This window comes from Anomaloglossus baeobatrachus, chromosome 3, assembly GCF_048569485.1.
Source record: "Anomaloglossus baeobatrachus isolate aAnoBae1 chromosome 3, aAnoBae1.hap1, whole genome shotgun sequence".
Lineage (NCBI taxonomy): Eukaryota > Metazoa > Chordata > Amphibia > Anura > Aromobatidae > Anomaloglossus > Anomaloglossus baeobatrachus.
This window is the reverse complement of record NC_134355.1, coordinates 338143273-338157612: the sequence shown is the minus strand read 5'-3', so window position 1 is coordinate 338157612 and position 14340 is coordinate 338143273. Positions and strand designations below refer to the sequence as shown.

General features: G+C 37.3%; 1 protein-coding gene across 2 annotated transcripts in view; it reads left to right on the top strand.

Annotated features, from left to right (window-relative positions):
- The window catches only part of GRIK2 (glutamate ionotropic receptor kainate type subunit 2), a 1450753-nt gene that overhangs the window by 1273282 nt on the left and 163131 nt on the right, over positions 1-14340 (top strand). The gene's annotated exons all lie outside the window — the stretch shown is intronic.

Below are 14340 nucleotides of genomic sequence, written 5' to 3'. Positions count from 1 at the left end.
TAGATTCGGGTGAAATGAATTCTAGCAGCTTTATTTTCTTTCTCTGAAACCAATTAAAAGTTTCCTTATTTGTGTGTTTGGGATTATGTTGCTGAAATGTCCATCGCTGTCTCATCTTCATCATCCTGGTAGATGGCAAAAGTTATTTATCAAAAATGTCTTGGTATATTTGTCCGTTAATCTTTTCTTCAATTAAATGAAGTTTGCTGTTGCCATATGCTGAAAAACAGCCTCACACTATGATGTTACCACCTTTAAACTTCACTGTTGACATGGTACTAAAGAACTCCACACATTGTGTGTATTATGGCATACAAAGAGTTAAATTTGGCCTTATCTGGCCTAACTATATTTTCTCAGTATTTCACAGGTTTGTCTAAATTTTGTTGAGCAAACTTTAAATGCACTTGAACATTGTTTTTGTTCAGTAATGGAGTCTTGCGTGTTGAGCGTGCATGCAGTCCATGGACGTTGAATTACTTATTGTTTTCTTTGGAACAATTGTGTTTGTCAAAAACCGAAAATTCCTTTTACCTTAAAATCACAATGTTTATTGGACATATATGCCACAAACAGAGTACATACAAACATAGAATAATAAAATTATATTAAATTATTATTGGAAAGAAAAGCGAGAAGATTTTTCCCTCTTTCTCCCTTCCTTACACACGGAGGTCGGCGTTCTAATTAGTCATAACGCCCCCGTTCCTCGTCGACTGATGTCCTATACTGACCCTCCACTCACTCTCAAGAGGACATACAGTGTGTCTAAATAGCAGTGGGTAAGGTGTAACACCAAAGATAAAGCCCACAAGATTATAAACACACATAAGATGTGCAGAGGAGGAAAATACGTCCGTCACTAATCATCTGTCATAGACTAGTAGGGATGGGCCAAACTATGTCCTCAAGTCGACATACAATAAAACTACATTATTGACTTAAGCTGTTTTTTGTCCAGGATTCACCCTACGCGTTTCGCCCCTTAGTTAGCAAATAGGGGCTCATCAGGGGTATAACAGCATGGATCCTTGAAACACACAGCTTCAAACCATTATAAACTCGTACCAGGACCATTAGATAATATGGTACGTCCTCCAAAGAACAGTAATAAATCACCACTTCATGCACCTGGTAAAATCGTTGCTAACCGTAGAGTCTGAATGAGGTTCAGGCTAAATTGCCACTACAGACAAAATCCATGCATCCAGAAAATGTTTCAGTCATATGGAGTATGCAACCCAGGTTTTCAAAAAACAATATAAGCAGAGTCCTAAGATAGCATTCAAGCCCTCTGAATCGCATCAAGGAAACAGTCCCCAGGTAACGGTATGTACTCCATCTGGGCGTTCATTCCTATTTCCTATAAATTGTGTTTGCTAATTCCTGATTTTTTTTATCTTTCTGTGGATCTCCACAAGTGGTCCCTGCCTTTTTGACATCTCTTATTACAATTCTTTTCACTCCTCTGTCTAAAATCATATGCAGATCACTTGTTCACGGCCAGTTTATGCTGTTTTTTCCACTTTCAGATTGTAGCCCTAACAGTGCTCATTAAAACCTTCAGTAGGTTAGAAATTCTGTAACCAATTTTACTAGTATGGTATGCAAGAATAAGGTTGCAAAGGTCTTGAGACAGCTCCCTCGTTTTACCCATAATGAGAGGTTTCTTGTGTGACACGTTGGTAAAGAGGAAAATTTTGAAAGACCGTCATTTGAAGCAGCTGATATTATTTTTCACAAAGTGGCACAATTAATTTCTAATTACTGACAGTTTTCAGCTGGTGTCATGACTTTCCAAGGCTTTTTTCACCTCTTTATTTGCATGTATTCACTGCTTTTTCTGTGTCATTTCTCAGTACTATATATAATTTTGCTTATGGACATCTATGGTTTGTTTTCTTTCCATGTGTGGACAGGTTGTTACCAACTTCTAATAAGAATTTCATGTCAATAGCAAGTTTAGAAAAATATTTCGTTTTAAAATTGGTGACATAATCAATGCTTATTTTGCTCTTTTTGTTATCTCTCTCTTTGTCTGTCTCTCTCTCTCTATATATATATATATATTACACACATATATATATATATATTTATATATATATATATATATATATATATATATATATATATATATATATATATAGATATATATCTATATATATATAAATATGTATATATATATATATATATATATATATATAGATATATATAGATAGATAGATAGATAGATATAGATATATATCTATCTATCTATATATATATGTATATATATATATATATATATATATATATATATATATATATATATATATATATATATATATATATATATATGGTGCATGCTACTATTTTTCTCTTATTGTTGACTTAGGTACTGAAAAGTCTTTCACCTGCAGAGTGTTCTACATTTGGACATTCTACTTCCCTGGACGTCCAGGCCTTTTTGAGTTCCCAAGTTCAAATTCATCAGTGGGCTCTTTTCTTGCAGATTGCATTAAACTTTTGATTTGGCCACTCCTAACATTTCCACTTTCTCTGTGATCGATTTTTTTTTTTAAGCCTAATGATTGTCTGTTTTTCCTCCATTGAGATCTCTTTGAGAGCATATTGTGAGTTCTCTGCAATAGCTTCCAAAGCAAATACCACACCTGGAATCAGCTCCAAATCTTTTGCCTGCTTAATTGATGATGAATTAATTAGTGAATAACTCATGCAGCCCATTGAGGAGCTTTGAGTTAATTGTCCAATTACTTTTTGAAACAAAATATTTCTCAGAGTATCTGATACTCCCAATATGTTAATTTGTCAGTATGGGCAGCTGTACAAATAAAACATAGCTTTTAATTATAATGGTACTTATTGTTGCTTGAAAAAGTAGCAGCTACTTTTCATAGAGCTGTAGTACCTTAACCCTTACTCCATTTAGGGTAGGAATACCCTGAAATTAAAGTTTACAGGCTGTATCTTAAACCTATAATATTTATTATATACTATAACTGTGCCTTAATTTTTTTTTTAAACAGCCAAACACCAAAACTTGTCATTTTATCATTTTACAAATATATTTGGACCTAACTGTATGTATGTACAGATATATATGTGGTACTTATGTGCTTTTATATATATATATATATATATATATATATATATATATATATATATACAGTGCCTAAAAGCAGTATTCAACCCCCTGCAGATTTAGCAGGTTTGATAAGATGCAAATAAGTTAGAGTCTGCAAACTTCAAACAAGAGCAGGATTTATTAACAGATGCATAAATCTTACTAACCAACAAGTTATGTTGCTCAGTTAAATTTTAATAAATTTTCAACATAAAAGTGTGGGTCAATTATTATTCAACCCCTAGGTTTAATATTTTGTGGAATAACCCTTGTTTGCAATTACAGCTAATAATCGTCTTTTATAAGACCTGATCAGGCCGGCACAGGTCTCTGGAGTTATCTTGGCCCACTCCTCCATGCAGATCTTCTCCAAGTTATCTAGGTTCTTTGGGTGTCTCATGTGGACTTTAATCTTGAGCTCCTTCCACAAGTTTTCAATTGCGTTAAGGTCAGGAGACTGACTAGGCCACTGCAACACCTTGATTTTTTCCCTCTTGAACCAGGCCTTGGTTTTCTTGGCTGTGTGCTTTGGGTCGTTGTCTTGTTGGAAGATGAAATGACGACCCATCTTAAGATCCTTGATGGAGGAGCGGAGGTTCTTGGCCAAAATCTCCAGGTAGGCCGTGCTATCCATCTTCCCATGGATGCGGACCAGATGGCCAGGCCCCTTGGCTGAGAAACAGCCCCACAGAATGATGCTGCCACCACTATGCTTGACTGTAAGGATGGTATTCTTGGGGTCGTTTGCAGTGCCATCCAGTCTCCAAACGTCACGTGTGTGGTTGGCACCAAAGATCTCGATCTTGGTCTCATCAGACCAGAGAACCTTGAGCCAGTCTGTCTCAGAGTCCTCCAAGTGATCATGAGCAAACTGTAGACGAGCCTTGACATGATGCTTTGAAAGTAAAGGTACCTTACGGGCTCGTCTGGAACGGAGACCATTGCGGTGGAGTACGTTACTTATGGTATTGACTGAAACCAATGTCCCCACTGCCATGAGATCTTCCCGGAGCTCCTTCCTTGTTGTCCTTGGGTTAGCCTTGACTCTTCGGACAAGCCTGGCCTCGGCACGGGTGGAAACTTTCAAAGGCTGTCCAGGCCGTGGAAGGCTAACAGTAGTTCCATAAGCCTTCCACTTTCGGATGATGCTCCCAACAGTGGAGACAGGTAGGGCCAACTCCTTGGAAAGGGTTTTGTACCCCTTGCCAGCCTTGTGACCCTCCACGATCTTGTCTCTGATGGCCTTGGAATGCTCCTTTGTCTTTCCCATGTTGACCAAGTATGAGTGCTGTTCACAAGTTTGGGGAGGGTCTTAATTAGTCAGAAAAGGCTGGAAAAAGAGATAATTAATCCAAACATGTGAAGCTCATTGTTCTTTGTGCCTGAAATACTTCTTAATACTTTAGGGGAACCAAACAGAATTCTTGTGGTTTGAGGGGTTGAATAATAAATGACCCTCTGAATAAACTTTTCACAATTTAAAAAAAAAAAATAAAAAAAGAAATAACATTCTTTTTTGCTGCAGTGCATTTCACACTTCCAGGCTGATCTACAGTCCAAATGTCACAATGCCAAGTTAATTCCGAATGTGTAAACCTGCTAAATCTGCAGGGGGTTGAATACTACTTGTAGGCACTGTATATATTGAATGGATGTAATGTAAAGTATGTTTAAACATCGTTCCTTTCTCATGCAGATAGAGTAATTAAATTTGCCTTGAATCTCTAATAAATAACATTAACAGCGTAATTTTGCTTCAGTCAGTGCTTAAATTACTTCTAGATGTTGCAATTTGTTAAAATTAATTTAGAAATTGACTGCAGTATCGATTTGATAAAATAAAGTAATTTTCCAAATTATCTTTTATGAACAGTGTGTAGTCAATTGTCATTTCCCAGACTTATACAAATGGGTTCCATCTATTTTATTTCTATTATGTCCAAATTGAGGAAAAATAGGATGCAAAATATATAGCATGTAGCCATGGGTAAAGTGTTGGCACCCTTAAAACTGGTCCAGAAAATGAAATACTTCTCCCAGAAAATTATTGAAATCACATATGTTTCATTGTATACATTTGTTTTCTTTGTATGTATTGGATCAACACAAAACAACAGAGAAAAAAATGGAAATTGCACATATCACACAAAACCCCGCAAATTGACCAATTAAAATTGTTGCCACTTTTCCAAAATTGTGGGTAAACAAACACCTGTGTTTCAAGTATATGATGCTTATTCAATGTCACCTGTGACATGCAAGAGGTGTAGGCAATAGGAAAATCACACCTGAAATCAGACAAAAGGGGGAGAAATTGACTCAATCTTTACATTGTGTCTCTTTATGTTCCACATTCAGCATGGAGAACAAAAAGAGAAGATAACCATCTAAGCTCTTGACCACCAAAATTGTTGAAAAACATCACCAATCTCTAGGTTACAACTCCATTTCCAGAGATCTTGATGTTCCTTTGTTCATGGTGCACAACATAATCAAGATTACAACCCATGGGAGTGTAGCTTATCTCACAGGACATGGACAGCGGACAAAAATGTATGAAAGGTTGCAATGCTGGGTAGTCCAGATGGTGGATAAGCAGCTCCAATCAAGTTCCAAAAAAATTGAAGCAGTCATTCAGTCTCAGGGTGCATTAGTACCAGCGCGATTTATCAGTCAACATTTGGATGAAATTAAATGCTATTGAAGGTGAACAAGGAGAAGTCCACTGCTGATACAGAGACATGAAAAAAGTTAGACTGCAGTTTTCCAAAATGTACATGAACGAGGTAAAATAATTCTGTGAAAGCATCTTATGGACAGATCAGTTCAATATAGAGCTTTAAGTAAAGCACATCATTCTACTGCTTACCAAAAACTGAATGACGTCTACAAAGAAAAGAATACAGTACCTACATTCAAATATGGCGGAGGTTTAGGGGTTATTTTGCTGTGTCCGGCACTGGGGGCATTGACTGGGCAAGGCATTGTAAAATCTGAAGATTACCAAATGATTTTGGGTCTCAATGTAGTGCAGTATCAGAAAACTAGGTTTCAGTCATAGATTATGAGGCTTCCAGCAGGACAACTACTTGAAACCTACTTCAAGAAGAACCCAAAAATGGATGGAAAGAAAGCCCTGGAGAGTTCTGAAGTGGACAGCAATGACAACAGATCTGAATCAAATGGAGATATTGCTTCTGGGAGAAGGCCCCCTTCAACTATGAGAGACCTGGAAAAGTCTGCAAATAAAAGTGGTCCAAAATTCCAGTTGAGAGGTGAAGAATCTTGTTGTTGTTTATAGGAAGCACTTGATTTCAGTTATTTATTCCAAAGAGTGTGCCACCAAATATTAAATGAAAGGTGCCTACAATTTTGTCATGCCCAATTTTGGAGTTTTTTGTGAATTTTTTTTCCAATTTGCCTTTCTTGCTGTTTTTTTTTGTGTTCTAATATACACAGAGGAAATAAACATTTGTGTAACAAAACATGTGTGATTGCAATAATTTTCTGGAAGAAATATTTCCTTTTCTGGAACAATTCCAAGGGTGCCAACACTTTTGGCCATCACTGTATAACATAAATAGATGAAAAATAGGAACACATTTATTTGAAGAATATTGTGAGAGCTCATGAGGATTGCAAAGTCATTAATACAGATCCAGTAAAACATATAGTTTCCTTATACTAGGCATTTAGGTGACATATATGGTTTCTCAACATACCTTGCTTGTATACTTTTTTGACTGTAGGCCATGCATATTTACCATAGTCTGACTACATAAGGATTACCTACAGTAGGGGCAGCAGCGGTATAGTAAGCTGTGTTGTAAAGATGACTGAATCTGTTAAAATTAAAACTTGCTGGGATTGTCAAATTTTTACCTAAATGCAATTAATTCATTTTCCACTAATTGCAATACTAAAAATCTTCCAATTACCCTCTAAAGATGTGTGTAACACTCTGACGTACCCTAGGACTTAATCCCACCTCTTTCAGGCTCTTTAGCACAAACACAGCTAACACAACATTGTTGGTAATAAATGACAATGACAAAATGTATAATTGGTAGAGGAAAGGTGAACTAGATAGACCTACATCTTTTCTCAACCTATGTAACTATGCAAGTGACCTCACCATAGAAATAGATGGTAACTGGTAGAAATCAAAAGCCCATTTAATAATTAAGCACACAGACTTTCATGTACTTTAAAATATAGTAAAAAAATGGCCCAGAGATGATCTCTCTTACATAGATATTTGTGATCAGTCATACCATTCTTTGCAGAACACTGACTCACACTGACAGTGTCACTTTCAGAGGTAACATTATCTTGCTGTGACTGAACTGAGTGATGTGCCATATAGTCCATAATACCTATACTTTAACAATATGCATGCCGGGGATAAAGGAGGTGTCATGTGTTTGGGTTTGCAACTTTGCTGCTGTGTTTTCTGGTCATCTAATCTTTCCACTGAGAACCGGGAATGCAATTTTTCTCTGAGTGTTTAGTATCTGTTAGGTGCTTTGATCTTTTAGGTTAACAGGTGTTTTTACTTACACATTTGTTTGTTCAGTCACCTCTTGGGTGCGGCTTTAAATATCTCCCCCCTATTATTATTTCCTGCTGGTGATATTTTCATTTGGATGTCCAGCCATACTGCTATTGTTTATGCCAGTCAAAGACCAGTTAAGGGTTTATCTCTCTGCTGTTTATTCTTTTTCATCTTTATTAGTAGGAAGTAGGCAGCATACTCCATTGCAGCATTTACCTTATCCTTTCTTTTGTATTTTGTGGTTTATTGTTACTCACTCTGGGAATGCTTTTTATCTCAGCACTTCTTCATCTCTGTTGGCATTTTACCCTCTGCTCTGCCCTCTGGTTACTTAGAAGGAAGCACCCAATGGCAGTATATGCAGCATAAGGAGCAAGTTGCCACCATTTAATCTGAGGTTAGGGCGTTTCTAGTCCATGCAGGAACCACTAGGGATTGCAGGTTCCGAATCTCTTAATCTGTACAGAAACCATCTGGGTCAGGTGCAGTATTTTCAATAATTTACCAATTCATCCCACATGAATTTACTACACAATCATAACATTGGGCAAATTGTGGCCTGTATTTTGTAATAATGCTCCTCCGATATATTGCATGCATTCTTCAGTGAAAAATATTTTTTTGTCTCTCTGATGTTACAATTAGTACACATGTATAAAATTTGACTATACATCTACATAGCTGCCTAAAGGCTGCTTTACATGAGACGATCTATCGTGCGATAGATTGTCGGGGTCACGGTTTTTGTGATGCACATCCGGCATAGCTTGCGACGTCGGGCTGTGTGATACCTCCTAGCGACACAGTATCGCTCACAAATCGTGAGTCGTGTTCTCGTTGCTAGGTTTCATAAAATCGGTAATGAAACATGGCACCGGGTTTTCATCATTCCCGTGGCAGCACATGTCTCTCCGTGTGACACCATGGGAGTGATGAACATCGCTTACCTGCGTCCCACGGCTCCCGCCGACTTAATGGAAGGAAGGAGGTGGGCGGAATGTTTACATCCCGCTCATCTCCGCCCCTTTACTTCTATTGGGCGGCCGCCGCGTGACATTGCTGTGACGTCGAACGTCCCTCCCACTTCAGGAAGTGGATGTTCGCCGCCCTCAGCGATGTCGCCCGGCAGGTAAGTACGTGTGACGGGGGGGGTAACGAGTTTGTGCGCCACGGGCAATCAATTGCCCGTGATGCACAAACAACGGGAGCGGGTATGATCAATCGTGAAATCGCACGATCAGTCCTCCCGTGTAAAGCAGGCTTTATTATGGATTTATACACGGATGCATGATAATGGCAATATTTGGATAAGTACATTTGTTGTTTATAACCTTATAAAGTGTAGGAATTTTTTTTAATAGATGTGTGTTTGTTAGACTGTGGAACATTTATATAAAAACATAAATCATCATACAATATGTGTGTTTTTTAAAATGTGTTTCAAATTATTATACAGTATTGACTTCTTCTACATCAATGACAACTTGCAGTCTGTTGTGATAATGTGTAACCTGGCAATTGAGGTCTTTTCTAGTTTATATCTTAAAGCTACTAAAGATAACATGCTTTGATTCTGTATATTCTTTCTATCAAGCATAAGTATGTATGTTTGTTGTCTGTAAATTGGCCTAAGTGATGATAATGTCAATGGACTATGATAGCTACTCCAGACCCTTCAGTTTTTTCTACTGTAGTCAATGAACGGTAAACTTGTCATTTTTTTGATCATTGTCATTTTGGAAAGTCAAAGTGTACCCCATGCAAAGCTTCTTGGGTTAGGATTGTAAACTTATTAGTTATATTTTCTGCTAAAAATCTAAACTCATCTTGCCATCAATTTTAAATAAATTATCTCTGTTTTTTTGGCCTATTATTAGATAACTCAGATTAGGGCAGCTATTTATTTTAGTCTGGAAACTCTACCATGGGGAGATGTTTCCATGTGTTGTATTAATTTTTTAACAGGGGAGCTTATAGTTGACAAAATACTTATTGTTGGTTGTGTCAGTTGCATTCATCCATGCATACAAACAATTTTTTTTACAAGTTGTATTTGAAATTTCCCTGGTCTGATTGTCTTTCACATGGTATTAAGAAGACTCTGGCAGAAACAAACAGAAGAGGGCGCCTGTGCAAGAACAGAGCCATGTGCCTTTTCAGTCTAATAACAAGAAGTATAAATGGGCTGCTTTGCCTCTTGGGCCCCTGTGCCGCTGCACAGTTTGCACAAATGATATGTTCACCACTGTAAAAAAATATTGCTCACATTTTAAACAGAACTAAAAGGATGTTTAAAATTTTATTGCACATTTTATTGATATTTGATTGGATTGAGATAGGAAAAGTCTAAAAAAATGCCCTCTAAATGAGTTACTTCAAGGTTTGAAGTTATTTCCTAACAATGGGGTTGTTGCATTACTTCACAATACTGTAGGTCTGGCCACTGGGAACCCAACAATTCTGAGTGAGAATGATTTGCATGGGCAATGATCAGCCACTGATCCAGTCAGATGCCAAAGGTTCTTGGGATCGGTGGTGGTACCAGTGGTCAGATCCCCAGCAATCGTGAAATTATCCCGTCTATGTTAACCTCCAAATTTTAAATGATCCCTTTAACCCGTTAACGACCGTGGGCTATAAAATTATGTCCTAGTGGTCATGGTGTTAATCCCCCCCTCCTAGGGGCAGTCGGGGGGGATCCGCACACATGTTAGCTGATTTATACAGCTGACATGTGTGCCTACCAGGTACGAGCAGATACGTGATTTGCCCGAACCTGTTAACCCCTTAAATGCCATTGTGAAACTGTCACAGCGGCATTATAATAGCGGTAGCAGTGTTCCGTTTACTCACCGCCCAACACCGAAAGTCACGTGACGTGATCACGTGGATCCGATGGTTATCATGGTAGCTCACATGACTCACTTCTGTCTCACACGGCCGAGAGCTGTGTGAGATGGGAGATGAGCATATCAGGTGTTCACAGCTGTGTAGCTGTGATCAGCAGATACGGAAGAGCAATCAGACAGCTGATGGTTATAGTCCCCTAGCGGCACTAGTAAAATGAAAAATAAGTAAAAAAAAAGTTTTGAAAAATTAAAAAAATAAAAGAAACCTAAAAGTTCAAATCACCCCCTTTTGCCCCATTGAAAATCAGAGGGTTAAAAAAATAAAAAATATACACACATTTGGCATCACCGTGTTCAGAAATGCCCAATCTATCATAATAAAACATCAATTATTCTGATTGGTAAATGGAATAGTGGCAAAAAAAAATCCAAACACCAAATTTATGTTTTTTGGTTGCCACAAATTTTGCGCAAAATGCAATAACAGGAAAAAATGTTAAAAACGTCACCTTGAGACACAAAAAATATACCATCACTGAGCCAAGGATCCCAAAAAATGAGAATGCTACGGGTTGCGGAAAATGGCGCAAACCTTATGCCACTTTTTTTGGACAAACGTCTGATTTATTTTAACCCCTTAGGTAAAAGTAAACCTATTCATATTTTATGTCTACGAACTCGCACCAACCTGAGGCATCACACCCACACATCAGTTTTATCATATAGTAAACACAGTGAATAAAATATCTTAAAAACAATTGTGCAATCATACTTTTTTTTGCTATTTTTCTGTATTTGGAGTTTTTTTGGCCATTTTTGAGTACACTATATGGTAAAACTCATGATTTAATTTAAAAGTAAAACTTATTCCACAAGAAACGAGCCCTCACATGGCTATATTGTCAGAAAAATAAAAACGTTACGGCTCTCGGAAGAAGGGTGTCGAAAAAAAAAACGGAAAGCGCAAAATCGGCCGGTCGTGAAGGAGTTAAACATTTTGCCTACAATTAATAAATTATTTGTCCATCTGTTTGCAGGCAAAAAATAAACACAACAATTCTGAAATATTGGTTGGAAGCACTGAGAATGCTGAATATAAATCACATAGGATACATTGGTATTGCTTTATATATACCATAAAGGAGATTCTGACAGTGCTATACATCAAAAAATATACACTGAGAATGCTGTATATACCTCACATAAGAGACACTAAGTCTGTTGTATAAACATTACATAGGAGACATAGAGACTGCCTTATATATCAGATTGGAGAAATTAAATTGCTATATACACATCACATAACAGACATGAGACTCCTACTTACAGTTTATCAGAAGTGAATAAACCCCTCCAATTTTTGTAAATATTTTAGTATATCTTTTCATGGGAAAACACCATAGATAAGACACTATAATACAATATAAAGTGTTCAGTGTATAGTTTGTATAACAATGCAAATTTGGTGTGCCCTCTAAATAACTGAACACACAGCCTTTAATGTCTAAATACCTGGCAAAAAATTAGTATAGCCCTAAGTGAAAATGGATAAATTGTTCCCAATGTGTCAATATTTGGGTGACTATCACTATTTTCAAGCACTGTCTTAACTCTCTTGAGCATAGAGTTCAGTAGAGCTTCACAAGCTGCCACTAGAATCTTCTTCTACTTCTCCATGATGACATCATGAAGATGGAGAATGTTAAAGACCTTGATCTCCTCCATCTTCTATTTCAGGTTGCCTCAAATATTTTCAATTGGGTTTAGGTCTAATACCTTTACCCTCACTTTCTTTAGAGAGGCAGTGGTTTTCTTGGAGATATGTTTGTGGTCAGCGGGTTCCCTGTTCTGCAATGCAATGCAGCTGAATGTGCATCTGACCCACATCTATCTGAAATAGTCGCCAGTGTTGGTGTGCTCTCCTCCATCTCTGTGCCCTAGTGCAACTGCATCAGCAGCAATGGCAAAAAATTTGCCCCTGCAATTATGCAGAAGAGAAACCTTAATCTCTTTCAATGTAAATAAATTAGTCAGTGTTCTGCATCACTGCTACATATGTTCAGATTTACCACTATGACAACCATGCATGTCCTTTCCCATATTTTGTGCCCCATCCTGATACCCTTTCAGATATGTTACCCCATCCTATTATAATGTGCCCCATCCTGGCATAATGTGCTTCATCCTGGTTCCATCTCTGGTATTATGTGACCCATTTTGGAATAATGTTCCTACATCTGGGTCCATCTCCAGTCAGAATTTTGTATACCTACCTGGGATCAGTTAGGACAGATTTAAATCCTGTTTTTAGGATCGAATGGTGCACATATCTCCCCTGATGAGCCAAAAGTGGTGAGGCACCAGGACTGAATGGGGGTCATCACAATTTAGGGTTAGCTGTGGACTTCCCTGTTAGGGCAGGAGCTATATGGTTTAGGGCTAGTATGTTAATAGGAAGCTAGGCCCTGCTCCTGACCCATTTCTTTTGACTGGAGTATAAGATACACTGACTGGATGAACACGGCTGGACTTGGTGAGATCAATCCATAGTGTTATATTTTGGGGTTGACAATATCATGGGTCCATCCTCTATGTAACTTTTGTAGTCGTATCTGTCCCTTTGTTTTTGATTTCCATTCCCCGCTGGGTAGGAAAATAGGTGTTACCCGGAGTTATACTACCTTGATTTATGGGTCACCTGAGGTACACTGTAATTTAACAGTGTTTTAATGCATGGGCAAATTCTTTTGTTTATGTGTTTTTATCCAATCATATTAAAGGTTAAGTTTTAATATGTACAATATTAGCCTAAACATTTAAAAGAAATGTTTTACTAGACTAATGCTGCCTGCAACCATGAGCAACATGAATTAGTCTGGCTACGCAATTGCAACCGGGTGCATATTTCTGTGAAACACTGCAGTGTTTCAGAGAAAACTTAGTTTAAAAAGCGGGCAAGGGACCATAGGGAGAGACTTGCCTAGCCATATGTGGCCCCAGATGGCTTCTTCCAACCCTGATCTAGGGGATTGACAAGTGTCTCCAATGTATACTCACATTCTTAATCACCTTTAGCAGAGCAAGGAGAAGCCTACCCAAGGTCAGCTCCAGACCAGTCACATCTATACTTATTGTCTTCATCCAGCTTTTCTTACTGCTCTCTATAAAAAGAGATACTTGATTGCAATCATGCAGCTATACACTGATTCATGCTGCATGTAGTTCAGGGAGCATAAATTTAAAGAGTGGTTTCCTTTATGGATATGTACATATCTAAAGAAGGCAATCTGTGTGATTTATTTTAACATTATGATTACTGAAAAATACATGATAACTCATTACTTAAAAGTGGCACACATTTATCTGTGTATGCTAACTTATGAATACAAATATATTCATCTTTGTACATAATTTAATTAATAATAGACTTTATGACCAATTTTGTTCCATTGTTCTGATAAAATGTGACAAAAACAGCAATTGTGGATTTTTAAATCTTATGATATTCACCATAGAGGATAGGTTACATAATATTTGAATATTCCAGGTAGTTACAGATATCCTGATACCAAATATGCTTGTTTTATGTTTTTGAAAGATGGTAACTTCATACATATTTTTTTTACTTGTTGCTTTATGAAAATTATCTTTTATTGTTCAGATAAATTTAATTCAGGATGGTTTAAATAAATTGATGAATATTTATTGAAATTATTAACTTTTTGACTGTTGAAGCCAAGAAATTATTTCTAACCTTCAATTAGCAGAGCTAAGTTATCCTTAATGTCTCTACAAGATGTGTTTACCAAACT